This window comes from Thamnophis elegans, chromosome 2 (assembly GCF_009769535.1).
Source record: "Thamnophis elegans isolate rThaEle1 chromosome 2, rThaEle1.pri, whole genome shotgun sequence".
NCBI classification, from domain to species: domain Eukaryota; kingdom Metazoa; phylum Chordata; class Lepidosauria; order Squamata; family Colubridae; genus Thamnophis; species Thamnophis elegans.
In genome coordinates, this window is record NC_045542.1 from 94,220,951 (window position 1) to 94,241,072 (window position 20,122).

Here is a 20,122-nt window from a genome sequence, read left to right on the forward strand (position 1 = left end):
GCAGATTCGGAAAATCTATCGCCAGAATTCGTTGGTAGCGGAACAGCGACAGCTCCCGAGGGACATAATCATATATTTCTCCACAAAAGAATCCAGAAACGCGATCATGCAAAAATTTTACAATAATAGATTGAGAGTTGATGGCCAGGACTTGATTGTCTTCAAAGAAATACCTTTCCAGATGTTAAAGGCAAGAAGGGACTATACCTTTTTAACTAAAGAGCTTAGAAATCATCAGATTCAATATAAATGGGAGGCCCCAGCCGGCATTACGGTCACATTTGAGAATCAAAGACTTCGTCTCAATTCTGTTTCGGAGGCTCGAGATTTCTATTACAAGACTTTGAAGGCGGGACTTCCTGATTCACTTGGAAAAGAGGAGAGACAAGCCGAAGGAGAAGGCAAGCAACAGACCACATGGCTGCAAGATGGAGGGGGTAGCTCCCCCTCCCTCGGAGAAGCAGAAAAGCGGAGTTTGAGGATTTAGACATTCTAAAATATTCACCAAAGTTGTGGATTGAATGGGGGTTTGCGACCTCTCTCCGGCAGAAAAAGCGGAATGTAATGGTGGGGTGATACTGAATGTATATATGTAAAATGCATGCAGAATGATTTACGTTGTTTAAATCTTGTTAGAAGGGAAAGTTTGTAGAGATTATTTTAAAATAGAAGGTAAACTGATTCTTGTTGAAACTATTATTTGAATATGTGGAATGATCTATGCTATTTAATTTTTATTAGAAGGGAAAGCTTGGTGAAATTATTTTGAGCTAGATTTTAAACTAATGTTTGTATAAATTTGATAGTGGCAAATATTAGAGAAGCAAGGGATGAGGGTAAAATGCATGCGGAATGATTTACGTATATTGGTGGGGTGATACTGAATGTATATATGTAAAATGAATGCAGAATGATTTATGTTGTTTAAATTCTGTTAGAAGGGAAAGCTGGATGACATAATTTTAAAACGGAAGGTAAACTGATTCTTGTTGAAAGTATTATTTGAATATGTGGAATGATCTATGCTATTTAATTTTTATTAGAAGGGAAAGCTTGGTGAAATTATTTTGAGCTAAATTTTAAACTAATGTCTGCATAAATTTGATAGTGGTAAATATCAGAGAAGCAAGGGATGAGGGCAAAATGCATGCGGAATGATTTACGTTGTTTAAATCCTATTAGAAGGGAAAGCTGGTCGGGATCATTTCAAGATAGAGTGCAAACTGATTTTTGTGTAAAGTAATACTTGATCCACGCTGCTTAAACTTTACTAAGAAGGGAAAGTTTGGTCAGATTATTTTGAATTACTGTTTGAAATTAAGGTTAAGAAAGATTATTTACGCTGTTTAAATCCTATTAGAAGGGAAAGTTTGATTATTCTTCTGTAAAGTAATATTTGAATATGTGGAATGATCCACGCTGCTTAAATTTTACTAGAAGGGATTATTTTTGAGCTAGATTGTATATTGATGTCTATACAAATTTGGATAAATGTTTATCTGAATACAAGGTTAAGGAAGAGGAATGGGAGAGTCTACAGGAGGTCGGGGTAAATAACAAAGAAGCAAGAGACGAGAATAAAATATAGATAGAATGACTTATACTATTTAAGCATAGATAAAGATGGGGGGCTGAGCTTAACACAAAGAGTTTCTTTTTTTTTCTTTTTTCTTTGTTCTTTTCTTTTTTTTTTTGTTTTTTTCCCCTTAATATATTACTTTTATTTTTAATCCATACGAACATAAGATACTTTAGATAGAAGGCAGTGCCAGGTGTGGGCCCTGGGAAGTCGGGAGGAGTAGGGATGGGGATTTATGGGGGGTGGGTGGGTGGGTGTTAACATAGTCTCAATAAGAACAAGAATGCACTTATATACATATGTTCTTTTTTTTTTCCTTTTTTTTCTCTTTTCTTTCTTTATATTTTTTTTTCCTTGGTTTATTTTACTTTTTATCAGATTATAATAAACAACACTTGAATAAAGGAATACACCAAGGAGGGAGGTAGAGGGAAAGAGGAGGGAGGAGTAAGGAAGGAGTAAGGGGAATGTAAGGAGGGCGTGTTGGGAGTAAGGGGAGAAGGAAGGTTTGAGGGGAAAGGGAAGTAGGAGGGGAGCGTTAGAGGGAGGAAAGGAAAGTTGGAGGGGGTAGATGGGGTGTATGGAGGATGGAAGTGTCAGGTGGGGTTGTGAATGATGAGTTGTGTTTTCTTTTTCTTTTTTTTCTTTTTTTTTCTTTTTTTTCTTATAGCAAATACCCTGTATATAAGTGATTGTAAAATGGAATGTGAAAATGAATAAAATATATTTTTAAAAAAAATAATACAACATGACAGTGACTATGTAATAGTATACATGTGATTATATGCTATGAAAATGGAAAATAAAACTTCCTATGCAAAGATAAGTTGATGAAAGGAACAGATGGAGGGTTTCGAGTGCCCATAAGATATGCAATGAGCAACAAGCTGCAAAAAGAAGTCCATAAAAGACCTACTAAGAAAACAACCAGAATATCAATTTCACAAATGACACGAGATATAAAACTGCACTACTACTGGAAAGATACAGGTTGATGTAGTGAAAGTTTACAATAAAAATTAAGTCAAACTTAGCTAAATTTAGAGTATTATATATAGCCATATAAATGAGTAATAATGATAATAATACATATATAGGTACTAGTTTGAGGATACGAAATTTTATACAAACTGCAAATGAGGTCTATGAGAGGAGATTTAAAAGTATTTGTTATTAAACATAATCAACTTTTATTTAGAATATGTTAGAAAGATGAAATGTTTTTGGATGATTTTAGGAGGATTTGATGGAATGCTATTATATAGTTTTACTTTAAACTTAGGATATTTCATACAAAAGGATGTATAAGCAATTTATAGTCAAATGAATGTTTAATCATTATAATATTTTTATATAATATACTGGATTGATGATATCAGAATTTGTTTGAAATGAGTTGATAATTTGCAATTTTACATACAATTGAAAGTGAGGACTATGGAAGTGATGCACAAAAACTTTACAACCAAACAACATGCTATACATGATTGAAGAAGGTTCTATGTGTTATGTATTGTCTGTCTTTGTCTGACCAAAAAAGAAAAATATTCTTTTTTTAAAAAAATACAAGAAATGATATACAAAGATTTTTGGGTTTGTGGAAATACCACCTCAAGAAAATAGAAATTAAGAGCTGCAATACAAAAAGAAAGGAAGAGAGGAAATGAGAGGAAAAGGAGGGAAGGAAGAGAGAAGGTGGAGAGAGGAAGATGGAAGGGGGAAGGTGAGAAGGAAAGAGGATAAGAAGTGGAAGAGGTAGAGAGAAGTATGGGAAAGGTAGGGAAAGAAGGAAGGGAAAGGAGAGGAGGAAAGAAGAAAGTAGAAATGGGTGGGAGGGAGAGAAAGGAAGAGAGGAGAAGAGGAGGGAAGGAAGATAGAGAGGAGGAGAGGAAGATGGAAGGGAGAAGGAGAGAAGAAGAGAAGGAGAGAGGCCAGGAAAGGGAAGCGGAAGATAGGAGGAGGGGAGAGGTAAGGGAAGAAGGAAGGGAAAAGAGGAAGGAAGGAAGTAGAGAAGGGAGGGAGGGAGAAAAGGAAAGGAGAAGAAGGTGGAGTAAAATAGGCGAGGAATGGTAAACAAAACAACCCAAATGGAATATTGCAACTCTATAAATGGAATGACAAATGTATGTGAATGTATATATAGAGAACAAAAATGTATATATATATATATATATTTTAAAAAACCACTGCTAATCTCAGTTGAATGTGTTCCTTTTGTTCCAGATCCAGTCCTCACTGGGATTGGATTTGGCAAGACAAAAGTCCAGGGTGTCCTATATTTCACAGAAGATGCTGTTCCAATATGATGCAGCTAGGCTTAGTTGAAAGCATTTGCATAGCAGGCAACAGAAACTTTGTGGTCTTTGGTAAATTACATTTAGATTTTCCAAGTATCTTATGTAAACAACATTTGAGCAAAGAATGCTCAGGCGTGTTCATTTCCCAGGATCCATCTGGATTGTGTTTGAAAGGCTTTGATGTTGCAGTGCAGAAGGGAAGCTGCTTTTAAAATGACAGCAGATCCAAGTGACCTCCTTGAGAATCACATGGATATGCCTGGATTAAAAATGAAAAAGTTTTCCTGAACCCTTTTAAAGTTTCAATCATTCTGAGGACTAGAAGGCAAAAGCAAAATGTAAGACATATTTTTTTGCTCTGCAGAATGTCTTTGCCTTAGGAATGCTTAGTACAATACAACTGGGGGACTAAGCACAAAAGGAGGTACTACAGACACGCTTACAAGGATACTACATCACAAAGCTCTAGATTTGGATGACAAGTAATTTAAAGCAAGGGCACGGGATGATTTCCATTCTAATTAGTTTTTATATTCTAATGGATTCTGGCTATCATTTGTGCAAATGGTAGGGGAAACAGTCCTGGAATATGACTCGAAGTAACATAGGCTGCCTTCACTTCACAGAATATTTTGGAATGATTGACAGGATTCCCTAAGGATAGCTCCTCAATTTAGCAGCAGCCAAGATATCAGCCATAGGGGTTGTATTCTCATATTTAAACACCTTTTCATCTGTATTAAGAAGATTAGGCAATTCAGAGAGATTTTTCTGTACATGTAAATGAGAATTTAAAGATGCATATACATTCTATGTGGATATATTATTGATAAAGTCATATTTTTTTCTATAGGCAACAAGAATTGTGGCTGTCACATAATGTGGGGAGATAAATGTTAACCCATAGTTGCAGAGTTAACCATCCTTCCTGACTATCACACAGTTTGGATCTGCATTGCACATTAGCTTTCCATCATTTAAAACTATGTTCTGTAATGTTGGTTTATAGAGGAGTGACAAAGATACTCTCAGGAGGTAAAAAGCAAGAGTTTACTTTCTCCTCCTTTTTCTCTCCAGTATTTGTTGCGAACTGCATACATTTTAATGATGGATGAAGCGTCATGCTTCTAGATGCTTCTATACTTGGGGTGCCTTTAAATAAAAAAAAAAGTTTCACATGAGAATTTGATTCATTTTGAGCTACTTCTCATAATCATGGAGGTCTGTAAGAGAGCAAGTGGCAGCAAATTCTCATATTTAAACATCTTTATGATTAAAGGCCTGGATTAAAGTATGATTAAAGGCCTGGAGACAAAAAAAACATATGAAGAATGGTTGCAGGAATTGGGTATGGCCAGTCTAGATAAAAGAAGGACAAGGGGTGACATGATGGTGATGATTATTATTTATTTGTCTTGTATGCCGCCCACTCCTGAAGGACTCCGGGCGGCTCACAATAGACAAGGGAAGGGGGAAGACTAGACAAAGACAACACTTTAAAAACAAAACCACAACATTCACAATTTCCACGGGGCTGGATGTTTCACAGGGCCCCCGGCCTGCTGGAGCAGCCAGGACTTGGTGGCTTTGCGGAAAGCCGGGAGGGTCGTCTGGGTCCGGATCTCGACAGGGAGATCATTCCAGAGGGCTGGAGCTGCAACAGAGAAGGCTCTCCCCCGGGGGGTCGCCAGCCGACATTGGCTGGAGGATGGAATCCGGAGGAGACCTAACCTGTGAGATCTGATCGGTCTATGGGAGGTAATCAGCAGGAGGCGGTCTCTCAGGTAGCAGTGTTCCAGTATTTGAGGGGCTGCTACAAAGAAGAAGGAATGAACTTATTTTCCAAAGCACCAGAAGGCAAGACATGATATAATGTATGGAAACTCATCAAGGAGAGAAGCAACCTGGAATTAAGGAGAAAGTTCCTAACAGTGAGAACAATTAACCAATGCAACAGTTTGCCATCAGACATTATGGATGCTTCATTACTGGAGGCTTTTAAGAAGAGGCTGGACAGTCACTTATCTGAAATGGTAGAGGGGGCAGGGGGTTGGACTAGAAGACCTCTAAGGCCCCTTCCAATTCTATTCTGGTTGAAATGCTAAAACATATATCTCAACATCACAATGCAAACTCCACCTTCTTTTTACCTGTGACATCCATGCTCATATTAAGGGATGGAGCTTGCATCATGATATCACAATGCATGTTTTATCATTGTGATGAAACCTCTGAATTTAACAAATACCGCTGTTTTTCATAGAGAAATTTTATCCTATTTTGCCAATTAGATGCATTTCCGCAAACATTTAGCTTAGTATGAACAATTTCTGTATTCCTTCACTACCAGATGCATTTCTCTGTGCTCTTTCCCAGTATCCCCAATCATGGGGATAATGGGAAAGAATACATTGCAAAATTTAACTACATTGCAAAATTTAGAAAAGTGCTAATTTTGAAAACTGCCTGAGTTTCAGTTTACATATTGATTTAAAATGCAAAGATAGATTCTGTCAATTTTTAATATAGGGAGAGTGGATTTCTGTCTCATTGGTATTATTTGCTGAGACAAAGTGATCCCAATAATTTTTAAACATATACAATAAGTCAGAGTGAGAATATACAAGAGCATGCAGCTATACAGTAAAATGAACTATGCAAAGAGGGGAAATTGTTAAACAAAATACAAAATAGGTTGATACTAATGTCTTTTTTGTTCACACTGAGGATATAGTGACAAATCTTTGCAAATGGATTATCCAGATCTCCTAACAAAGATAGGTATGCCTGTTTCTGATTTTGCCATTAAATATTCTCATTCCAGAACTATGGCTGAAAATATCTTGCTAGTAGATTTAATCTAATATCCTCTAGATCAGTGCTGTCAAACTCGTGGGCCGGGGCCCGGATGCTTCATGCACTGGCCACACTCATGTCAGGTTTAGCAAAGGGGGAAAAAGTCCCGATATATCACATGTTGCCACCGTGATGATGCAAGTTTGACACTCCTGCTCCAGATCTAGCACACACACGATCCTTTCTAAAGTTGAAATAGGCCTAAAGTATGTAAATCTCTATGACTTGAGCCAGATATCACTTGGGAGATTCATGGTTGTCATGGAGGACATGAACTCTCAGAACCTGCGCGCAAGATATATTGGTTAAATAACCCCGGCACGAGAAATGTGGGGAAGGTCCAAGAGCTTGCAAAAAGGTCATCCATGGGCTGAATCCCTAATCTGAACCTGTTGCTCAATTTAAAGTACAGGCATTCATATTCCATCACTCCCAACCTCAACAGCTCCTCACCACCAACCCTGAATTGGAGGCAACTAAAGTCTTCAAGAATCTTCTCTTGTATGAATCATCCACAGAGTATGAATGGGAAGTGATTTATGTTTCTTTTTGTTTCCCCACAGACCAGGCTGGATGAATGTGATCTTATTAGGACTTCCCAATGTGTTTCTATTGTTCTATGTTTTCCGTTCTATCTGCAGAGGTAGCAAATAATTAAACTTCAGAACTCTGAAAGCTTGTTAAATGGGTGAATTTTATGGAAAGAACCATTTTTTTAAGGGACATCATTATTTATTTTGAAAGCTACTGGTCAGAGGTTATTTGCACTTGTTTCTAATTTATTTCCTCTGTTGTTGTCACTAACAAAAATGCTAGATTTTAAAAAGGATGCAATTCTTAGTGATTGATGAAAGAAAGGGCATTTGTCCTTCTGTATTAGGGCGTAATAAGCAAATGGTGGCTCCACCACTACTCATTTGCATTCAGAGTGGACCATTTCATTAAGAACTTCATTAAGATGGTAATGTTTAATGTTTCCTGGAAAAATTAGTTTTGTATTGTGAAAAGGGTGGAAGGGAAGGGATGTTGTTCAATTATATAATTAAAGATGGGGAATTAAGGGAAGATTGCAAAGTGCTTGCCTAATGTTTAATGGTAAAACTTGTAAATAAGTTTAAAAGAAAATAGGGATTTAAAAGTTCTTTTATATTTGTGCTTGCAAGAGGCTTGACTAGAATTCAGTTGCTAGAAGACAGAGACATCTGGGGACATATGGGGAAAGAAAAATTGATCATGTAGGGCAGTGAAAACCTTTTGCAGGCAGAATCTATTCTTGCAGGGATGACTTTGAACTCTCAGTGAACTAGTCAACATGTTTGGAAAACTACTACAGGTTTAGATGTTAGAAATTGTATGTAGAGCACAGTGACATGTGGTGAAGTTTATGGCTGGTGAGGCAGTCCTCTCCCTTGGCACCCCACTGATTAAAGCGCTTTCTTTTACCTGCAGCAGAGCTCAATGGGATGCCGGGGGAGAGGAAAGAATGCCTGAGCATTTCGCCCGCAGCAGAGCTTTCAAGAGTTTTCAAGAGGCAAAAGCTGCCCTGCCGCCCAGGTGCTGTGTCCGCCATAGAGGCTTTTGGTCGCCGTGGCGCTGTGTCCGCCATAGAGGAAAACCAACGGAAGACTTTAAAAGCAGAGAGGACCTAGGGAAAGCTTCAAAGAATCAGTGCTGGATGGGACCAAAGCCGCCCTTCCGCCCCGGTGCTAGAGGCAAAAGCCGCCCTGCTGCTATGTCCAAAAGCCCTGCCACTATGTCCAACATAAAAAAAGTGCCAGCCCGCATGCCAGCAGAGGCGGGTAAAACACACACACACACACACACACACACACACAAATTACTTACAATAATACAATTACTTACAAATTATATTAATTTTGAATTACTCCCCCTCTCTCCGACCCACATACCTTTTTCAGCTGTTTCACAGAGGATTTCAATTCTGCTCTTGTCTGCCATGATGAAAATGTAAAAATATAAAAGGAAAAAGGCAAGAGCTGCTGAGGTCAGGCTGGGTTAGCTGCTGCCAGAGTCCCCAATGGATGATTCTGCTTAACTGTTTAAAAAAGCCTCTAAAAAAAGTTCCCTCTACAGGAGGAGGTGAGAGAACCATATGCCTCATCTACATAAGGAATTTTTGGGCTTTTAACCCTTGCTTAACTCTACTCAAGTGATCATAAAGATAGACTAAATGAGGCACATGGTTCTCCTGCCTCCTCCTGTAGAGGGCACTTTTAAAGAGGCTTTTTAAAACAGTTAAGCCCTAAGCAGAGTCATCCACTGAGAGACCGCCTCCTGCCAATTACCTCCCTACGACCAATTAGATCCCACAGATTAGGCCTCCTCCGAATACCATCAGCTAGCCAATGTCAACTGTCGACCCCTCGAGGGAGGGCCTTCTCTGTGGCTGCTCCAGCCCACTGGAATGATCTCCCCATGGAGATTCGGACCCGCACCACCCTTCAGGCTTTCCGAAAAGCCATTAAGACCTGGCTGTTCCGGCAGGCCTGGGGCTGATGAGTTCCCAGCCCCACTTGAATTGCGGTGACTGTTGTGTTGCTTTTAGTCTGTTTTGTGTATCTTGTTTTTGTCTTGTTTGTTTTTTGTATCACCCCCTTCCCCACTTGTTTGTTAGCCGTCCTGAGTCCCTCGGAAATAGGGCGGCATACAAGTATAATAAACATACAACATACATACAACTGTGACTCTGGCAGCAACTACCTTAGCCTTTTTCCTTTTAATTTTTTTTCTTTTCATGATGACAGTGGTGAGGCCCTGCCTCCCCGGCCTCCCCTGACTGTACGTCACTGGTAGAGCAACTCTTGAAGTTCCAACTTCATACAAGTGCTCTATATTAACAAACAGCCTCAGTTGATCATAACCAAGCAGTGTTATATGGCTTGTTATGGACTGGGAACTTTTAGGTTACACTTATTTCCAACTCAACCAGAGACCTCAATTGCTTGGGTGGAGTGATGTATGACAAGACAAAAGATTTATTGCTCTTTCCCTCAATCTGCCATTCAGTTATTTTTCAGTAATTGCACAGCTCTTAAAAAAATAGTTCAGGCATGTAAATGCATAATAAAACAGTGACAGTAGCTTAAGTAACCAAGTTATATATAGTTGAACTGCAATGTAGGAAGCATGGCATTTTGTGAGAACTTCTCAATGTGGAATGTTACTGAATGTTATCATATATTGGAAGGGGAATCCATTTTTAGCTCTGATTATGTTTTTGCTGTTCTTAAAACCATCTCTGTAATTCAGTAGGGAGGGTCTCTGGAAGAAGACAAAAACCCCATTTGCCTAATCTATGAATGCGCACAGCGCGCACATATGTCTTACTGTCCAGTGATGCCTCCACAAGCCCCCGCGATGCTCCAGCTGCTCAGAGGAGCACAGACACTGTATGCACCATGTCCGTACGCAGAAGTGCTGAAGAGTTTAAAGGCAGGTAAGGAGTGCAGGCAGGCAGGTGGGCCCTCCTGAACACCGTACCAGAACGGTACCCAGTGCTCTGGGCGGGTTCCGGTATGCCCGTACCGGGGCATACCACCTGCAACCCACCACTGGTGTGTGTGTGTGTGTGTGTGTGTATGTGTTTGTGTGTGTGTGTGTTCCAGCATAACTCTGGAAAGCCTTGTACAATTTCAACCAAACTCAGTACACAGATGACTTACTCTCTGGAAACAAATACTATGGGGATAAGACAACCCTAACACCCCTCGGGATATGTGTTCTGTTAAGATACAGCCTGTTGTGTCTTAAAATGCCTTCCATTGTACTGCCTTAAAATGGCTTCTACGTGCAGTGCAGTGGAGTTGCCATGGTAATGACTTCACAGTACTCCACAAGGGGGCTCCCTCTGGTAAGGGGGGAAAATCCAGCATTAGAAATTACATTTGGTCCTGACATTTTTCGCCTATAAATAAATACTGGGGCAACACCGGGTTACTGGCTAGTTATTACTAAAAATGAGATTCTTTTCTTCCTACAAGTCTCTGCCTTAGGAGGACGTTCTGCTGGTGGTCTCTGGCTCTTTGTTTTGCAAATAGATCAAGTCAGAGACGTGCAGTCAGGGGAGGCAGGGGAGGCAGGGCCTCACCACTGTTATTATGAAAAGAAAAAAAAATGTAAAAGGAAAAAGGCTGAGGTAGTTGCTGCCAGAGTCACAGTGGATGACTCTGCTTAGTGCTTAACTGTTTAAAAAAGACTCTTAAAAAGTGCCCTCTACAGGAGGAGGCGGGAGAACCATGTGCCTCATTTAGTCTATCTTTATGATCACTTGAGCAGATTTAAGCAAGGGTTAAAAGCCGAAAAATTCCTTACATAGATGAGGCACGTGGTTCTCTCGCCTCCTCCTGTAGAGGGAACTTTTTAAGAGGCTCTTTTAAACAGTTAAGCAGAGTCATCCTTGGGGACTCTGGCAGCAGCTAATCCAGCCTGACCTCAGCAGCTCTTGCCTTTTTCCTTTTACATTTTTACATTTTCATCATGGCAGGCAAGAGCAGAGTTGTAATCCTCTGTGATTATGAAACAGCTGGAAAAGTTATGTGGGTTGGAGGGAGGGGGAGGAGTTCAAAATTAATGTAATTTGTAAGTAATTTTTTATTGTGTAATTTGTGTGTGCGTGTGTGTGCGTGCGCGTGTGTTTGTTTCTTCACTTCACTCAAACAAACTCTCTCTCAATTTGAGAGAGAGTTTGTTTGAGAAGAGAGGGAAGGAGGAGAGGCAGGGAGGTCAGCTTGTTTGTGCCCCGCTGCTGTGTCTGATATAGGGCAGCTTTTGCCTGCTTGCCTCACCAGCCATAAACCTCACCACATGTCATTGGTAAAAGCAGAGCTTGCAACATGATGACACAATGCTGCTTTTGTCATTTCAAACAGTTGAAAGCACATTGAACAGAAATTACCTTAAAACAGCTCAACCCTTTGTCTGACCAACAGCAGTTAACGCTACAAACCAGAACAGAATGTTACTAGAGAGAAAAATATAGAAATGTATTATTTTCTCTTAGTGATGTGTTTGTTGTCTTCAGTTGGGTTAAAACATATAAAATCTTTCTGCTTTCTTCCCATTCCGGAGCTGTGCCATATTTGTGTTTGTGTTTGTATGTGTGTGTGTGTGTGTGTGTGTATGAATGCTTGATTGGACTGATTGGATTGTTTTTGATCTCCATTTAAGGGTTTTTTCTTTATTAAGCTTGGAATATAAAGAAGATAATAAGAAGGATTATAAAGAGAGTTTTTTTGTAACAACTGGAGAAAAAGCAGTTACACTGCCACTTAGAGACTGGAGGCTGGATACATTGTTTTTCTTCTTTCTCTTTGATCACTTGAGATTCAAGGTTCTTTCAGCTTGTTTATTGAGAGTGATAGTAGGAAGAACACAGGTTGTTTATACAGGTGCCTTTTGGGAGTTCTATCACTAGCTATTGGAGGGAAGACAACATTTTGACTTGAAAGATAATAAATGAACCTGTTTGAAGTTTATTAAAATAGCCTTGAACCCTATAGTTGCAATGTCTGTAAAACTGAAAGAATGGCTCAGCAGGAAAAAGAAACTGTAACATTGCAAATGATTATGTTTGAAATTCAAAATCCATTAGTTGTGACAGAGAGAATTGAAAAGAGATTGGAGAATATGGAATACAAAACAGAAAAATCTGATGGAGAAACTGAGGATGTTTACCAAATGAAGAAAGTGGAGTTCAAAAGATGGAACAAAAAATGAGCAAAGAGATAAGAAAACTCTGGATATTGACAACAAAGTGAGCGTGGTTGGTAATGGCAAGAGCGGAATATGGAAAGGGGTGATAGATGGATTGGAACTCTACTTCAGACTTCAAAATACAGAAGAAGAAAAGAGAGAAAAAATGATGGCGATAAGGAGAGAAATCTTGACAGAAGCACTAGTGATAACCAAATATAAACTGATGGAAAGAACAGATGCTGGGTTTCAAGCTTTATGAGATATGAAAGGAACAACATGTTGCGAAGATAAGTTTATAGAAGATTTATTAAGAAAGTAACTAGAACATTAATGCTACAAATGGCAAGAGATGTAAGACCGTACTATTACTGGAAAGATACAGGTTGATGCAATGAAAATGTATAATAAAAACTAAGCTAAATTTAGTTTACTAGTAGTATGTATAAAATGAAGTGACAATAGCTATAGTTAAATAATTATTAATAATGATAACAATACGTACAGATATATTAGTTTGATAATATGAAACTTTATATAAACAAGAGGAGATTATGAGAGAAGGTTTAAAAGCTTTATCTAGAATATGTTATAAATATATATTGTGATTGGATTATTTTAGGATGATTTAATGGAATGTTATCATATAATCCTATTCTAGATTTTGAATATTATATTTAAAAGGATGTAAAAACAATTATAGTCAAATTAAGGTTGAGATATAATAATTGTGATGTACATGAATATAGGTGAATTTAAAATATGCGATTTGATATGAAAAGCAAGTGATGACAATCAAAGAGATGCATGGAAATACTGTAACCAACTGACACACTTTCTGCGGTTTGTAATAGAAGATGGTTTTTTAAATCTTTCTTTTTATGCTTGTTTGTCCTTGTTCAAAAATAAATAAAAATTGTTTAAAAACATTTAAAATCAAGAAAACATCACAAAACCAAAAGGAACGAAGATGGCAGAGATAATATATTCAGATGGCAACAAAGAAGAAAGAAGAAGAAGAAGAGAGGGTTTCAATTATACTTGTAAAAGGATAGGGCAAAGAATCAAATCTTTAAGGTACTTCTAAACATGTGGAGGATGGGTCCCAGCCAAATCCCATGGGAACATCATTCTAGAGAGAAACTACTGCAGGAAAGGTCACTTCCAGGATCCCAATAGATGGCATACTGCTGAATTGATAGAACCTGGAGCTGCCATTCTAGATTGGCTGGGCAAATACTATGGGAAATGGCTAGTCCCTCTATCAGGGTCAATCTGACCCTGTTACTTGCAGGGCTTTATAGGTAGTGACTAACACCCTGAATTACACCCAGAAGCAAACTGGCAACTGGTGCAGCTTGTGAAGCAGAGGTGTTACATGGACATACTGAGGTATGCTCATCATTGCACACAGCACTGCATTCTAGACCAGTTGAAGCTTCTGGATGATCTTTAAGGGTAGCACCAGGTAGAGTGCATTGAACAGCATATCTTTTGATGTAATCTTCAGTGGTTTCTTCTTTTTTTCTTATATGGAATTTTGTATGAAAAAGTCAAATAATTATGTGGTTATAATACCAATATCCTAAATTGTAACTAACACTGATGGAACATATTCTCTTTTCTTTATTTCTTTTATTTATTATCACTTAAGTCATTTATGAGCACAACCAGTGCTGTCCCAATACTAAATCCCAGCCTGAAACCTGACTGAATCAGTTAAGATAATCAGTTTCCACTAGGGTCCTTTTCAGCTGCAAACAACCACCTTTTCAACAGCCTTTCCTCCCAAATCGTACAACTGTTGATATTAACTTTTCTAGCTGTACTGCCCAATCTAATTTAGCCCTTATTATCATGGAAGATTTGAAAAGTAGTGCTTCCACATTGCAATACGGATCTAATTTAAACATTCCTTGTGGAATATAGCAAGTCAATACTTGGCTTATGTGCAAATTTAATTGTAGGTAAGCTAGGCCATTTAAAAAAAAGGGAAAAATTAATTTAGAGGGTCTGCTGTGAAAAAGGATCTAGCTTCTGTATTTAATTTTCTCAAGATTCTTTCACATTTTATTTATTTCTTCCCATGTTTGCTTTTAATTTTCTTGTAATATTGTCACCTTTGTTAAATCTATCATTTTCTCTTGAATCAAATTTCCTCATATTAATCAATTATGTAAATCTGAAATATTGGTTTAGGGCAATCGGACTCTGAGAGATGTGTAAGTACGATAGACGAATGTTAAAATATTTTTGGCAATGAATTGATGCTACTTGATGTAAGTTGTAGATCAGTGCTCAGAAAATTATTTTCAACCATATTTAGACATGAGATGAGAATTTTGTTTGGAGTCTATTTCTCATTCTGACAGCTTTCCTTATCAGATCCGGTTTGTAAGTTGTGATGGGCTAGTTTGACATTTTTGCTCCCAAAGCTCAGCTTTAGATGAATTGCCCTTCAAAAATTGAAATGTCTTTCACTACATTCTTCTCAAAGCTCGAATTATGCAATAATTATTCTTTTGAGTCTCCTTTCAAGCTGGTGGGGAAAAGGATGTCCCCAAACTTTTTAACAAACTTGAGATTATTTTGCCATCACAGTTATACTGTAAGTTCTTCCAAAGTCATGAAGTAGAGTAAGAAACTTTTCCCCACAGCTAGCTGTTATTTCAATGCAGGGAGAGGTACTTTTCTGACAATATTTATGGAGAAGACCTACAGTCATTTTAATTATGCACAACATAGTGGTGCCTGCTTCGCTGATCATAATTGCACTTCTGATCTGTTTTATTTTGTGATTTAAGTATCTCCTTTAAAGCCTTGCTCTGGGGTATGATTTACAGGAGCCGCACATTGGCAATGAAGAGGCAGCCATTTACAATGGGTCCTCAAACATTGGAAGTAAAAAACATCATGCTTGGTGTTGTAAAATGTGTGTGTTGATATGACTGAATATTCTGCTCCTTTTTTTCCAGAATAAATGGGGATGAAATAAAGCACAAAGAGAAACTCCTGTTTGTTTTCATAAGAGTGTTTTGCTCTCTCTTTCGGGTAAACATTCAGATTTCTAGAAGCTGGTACATCTTTCTTGGAGCACACTAGTTTCAGGAGCAAATGCAACATTTGCTATCAACGTTTCAGTTAAATCGAAGCTGTTGTGGTCACCTAAACTCACTTTTTAGCTAAACATGGCATTTACATTTAAAGTGACTGCTAGCTTGTTTTAATTCTTCATGTGACCTGCCAATTGCCCAGTTGATCTCATTTATTGACAGAGGTGTTGGGGCTGTTAAGGCTACATTGGTGTCACCAGATGACATGACAGTGGGTGATCAGGGAAGAAGATGAAGATGTGGGGAAACAAAAGCTATGTTTGTTTTAGCATGAAATTTCCTGTTTTAAGAACAGTTTCATGGGTTGCATTTTTGATATGCCACTTCTCTCTCTCTCTCTCTTTCTCTCTTTCTCTCTCTCTCTCTCTCCTCTCTCCTCCCCCCTCTCTCGCGAAGGGAAGACTAATGTATTTGCATTGATAAAGGGGGTATATTTCTGGATGAGGAAAATTCTTCGTTGCTCCGGCTTTTCCATAAATCCCAGAAACGAAGCCCCACACTCAGATTTTATTATTCTCCTTCAATTAAATGCTCCATTTCCTTTCTTTATACCTAGATCAACAGATGGTAATTGATACGTGACATCTCAGAAATACTGATTCCAACAGATATCACCCAATCAGGAAAAGAACTGATAGAGACAGGTACACAATATGCTATGTTGGCTAATGTTCATCTTGGTTCCTATTCTTTCCAACCAGACAAAATGTTGAAAAGAAATAGATTATTTCTATTTCTAATGGGGTTTGGAATGGTGTCTGTCTCTCTGTAATCAGCAAGATGACATGCTCAAGAAACCATAAACCAGACAAAATGGAAACAAATTTGGAAGAGGGTGGCACAGAGAAACTGGCAAAAAAACAACAACCTTGCATTCCTATGTGAAAAACAGTTTGCAGGTGGCATATTAAGTTCACCATTCTTAAGTTTGTTCCTTCCTGATGATGTGGCCCAGAATGGATCATATTCAGTTTACACAATCGTTTCTTATGTGCACATAAATCCCCAATATGAATGTGGTAGGTAGATTTAGAAAGAGTTCTAGAAGCCATGTTTTCCCACTTCCTCCCTCCTCTCCCTCTGGTCATTCACTAAGGTGTATGAATCTAGCTGTTTTGGTTATATTTTTCAGTGTAATATGAGAACTCAGAAAGGACATTATGTAAATAATGAAGTTATAAATATGTTGTATGAATGCAGACACTCTGCCAGTAATAGCGGTAAAGCTGAAATCAACTCATCAACTGCAATTGGATTTTTGGGCAGGGTCCAATTCTACAGTTGAATGAATAATGGAAAAATATGATTATGACAATTACTCCTAATCCACATCTGTATATCCAGCATAATATCAGAATAGAAATTCTGCATATATAAATGGAAAGTGTATTGTTTCTGTACCTCTAGAAAATTTCATTGATTATATCGAAGTCATGAGCGGTGACAGTTGTTATCTAGTATATCATTCTTACTTATTCAATTTCTATCCAACCTTTCTATTGTGCATTAGGAATATTTAAAACATTATTAATCATTAAAAAATGATTAGCAACAAAACATCTAACATTATTAACAATTTGAGGCCAGACAATGACATGATGTTCTTCCCTCTTTATAGATTCATTCAGTGAATTTCTTTACATACCATATTAAGCCATAAATGGATGGGTTCAATTACTGCCCAACTGTTAATCATGGTTTACAAAGGATAGATGTACTCAACATCCAAAGCGAGAACAAGATAAACCAGTGTTTATCTATCAATCAGTCAATGATGATGAAAATAAAATTATATATCTTGATGATATTAATTCCATATATTTTTGTCTTTTTGTTGTCATTTTTTAAAATAGGAATGAATGTTTATTGTAGTGACTTCTTATAATATCTGTGCTTTTGATATTTTTTAAAAAAAATCAGAATAGTGAGATATTATTAGCAGTGTTATCAAATGAAAGCATTGTCAATCACGCTTCTGTGGAAACATTTTCTTGCACTTTTCTTCTTTAATCACAGTTTCAGAGCAGTCTCTGCTATTTATTCCCACTTGATTGCAATAAGCCCAATGCATCTGTCATTCTAAGCTGCAAGTGAAAACTTCAATCAGATCATCTGGAATCAAATGAATATAAAAATGGCAGGTTCCTAATGCAAATGTAACACTTACAAGAGGGCACATCAGCCAGATAGTTCGACTAGACTGAAACATAACACTTACAAGCCTTGCCCTCAAGTATTTAGAGCCTCTGAGAACACCTCAAGAGCAAAGTAAGTAGTGACTTACAAATTACAAGTCTAGATTCCAAGTTCAGTTATTCTCTTCCCTGATTTGCATTATAGAGTATATGCATGGCTAGTAGTAGAGTCATGCTCAGAGTCCTATCTCCTGGATAAATGCAGGTATAACCCATGACAAACCTGGCATAAAAAGTCCCAAATTGAGGGACTGGACCCTATGGCAAAAAGTTATCAGAGCCTTACTCCCTGTAGGTTGGAGTGGGATGTTTGCATTTTTTCTAGCCTGATTTCTTCCATACCTCATCACCTACTGCCATTAGAGGCACAGTGAGTATTGTGGCTTTATTAGTACTCTCTATTGGAAAACTAAAGAAAGACTGGGCCCTGGTTCTATTTAGTTTTTTTGCAGACATGGTTAGTTAGCCTTCCCTAAACCGATAACCTCAAGATGCATGGATCATATCTCCTATCATGCTTAACTAGCACACCAAAGAGCTAGAATGGGTGGAAATTGTAGTTCAATGTATTTGAAGGGCACTCAGTCAGGTGAGATTATGCTAAATGACTTTTTTTATGCTCTGTTTTTCAATACCACACCTTATGTTAGGCCCTCTGTTCTGCAATTAGGTCACTCTTCCTGATTCTGCCAAGACATGATATTTATCCAGTTCAAAGCGTATATGCACAGATACTGTGCATGTATGTCCTTTATCTAGGAATACCTCTGTGAAATGAACCTAGTTGGCAAGAATAAGCAAGAAACTGTTTTAGTATGTAGGCTGTCTTAAAATTGTCAGAACGTTATGTGTTAAGAGTTAGCTTTAGCTTAATTTGATTAGAAATGTAAATATGATGAAATTAGAGAGAAAGAAGAAATTGTATTCAAACCCTGTATCTTTTCTGCCTTGTACCTATAATGTATGCTAGGTAAAGGTAAAGGTTCCCCTCACACATTCATCTCCATTTCAAAGCCGAAGAGACAGTGTTGTCCAAAGGTGTCTCTGTGGTCATGTGCCCGGCATGACTAAACACCAAAGGCACACAGAACGCTGTTTCCTTCCCATCAAAGATGGTTCCTATTTTTCTACTTGCATTTTTATGTGCTTTTGAACTGCTAGATTGGCAGAAGCTGGGACAAGTAACAGGAACTCATTCGATTATGCAGCGGTAGACATTCAAACTGCTGAACTGCTGACCTTTCTGATCAACTGAGCCACTGCGTCCCTAACATATGCTCTGTAGAGTTATTTATAATAATGATTTTATATATATAGCACATGTTATAGGTTCAAGGCAGAATGAATATATGTGTGTGTGTGTGTGTGTGTGTGTGTGTGTGTGTATGTATGTATGTATGTATGTATGTTCTGACCCCCCTCATTCCACACCAAAGCACACTCTGAGCCAGAGATAAATTACGGCATTTAATTAACAGACAAACAGGTCCTTGGCAGCAACCCAGCACAGACAAGCTTGGACAGCAATAAACACAGATAAGGCTTGGAAGCAATCCAGTCTGCCAAGCTCATACAAAGTTCTCCGACATTCGATTCTGTGTTGACTTCTGCAAAGAGGGGCGTGTGCACAAGTAGCTTTTTATAGTCTGGAGAGGAGCCCAATGACCATCAACTGAGTGCAATTACCTCCTGTAATTGCGTAATTGTTCCTGACGCCTATTAGCTCTTCAATGGCGTGCATCCAGGAACAACTCACTACTGGCTTCCGGTTCACTCTCCCTTATCTCCTCCCCACTGGTCCAAGGCTCAGGTGCCTCCTGGTGGCCAACCAGCCTCTCTGTGCCCTGCTCGGAGTCAGAAACCTGTCCAGGGTCCTCCACATCCTCCAGAGCCAACTCATAGGACCCCTCGCTGTCAGAGTCTGGTGGCAGCTCCAATGTTTCCTGCTGGGCCACAACATACATACATACATACATACATACATACATACATACATACATACATATATTCGTAGATTTTCACGGGGGTAGGAATGCTGGTCTTGTTGTATTCAGGTGTTTTCCCATGTAAGATTGGGTTTTGGCCTTAAAGCGTGGTCAGAGCTGCCGTCTTTCTATAAATCTTGGTGGGGGTGTGTGGAGTGATGGATTTGTTTCAGTAAGTGGAGATTAATATCCAAAACTGAACATTTCAACAAGAGATTAATTATGGAAGCTATCGAAATAGAGAAACACCCTCACAATATGAATAAACGTGACGATACCTCCCGCCTACCAGACATTTGGAAACCAGCCCTAGTCAACAAATGAGCCCCATCCACCACCCAGGCCGTTACAACATGAAACAACAACAGACACACAGCCAGAATGA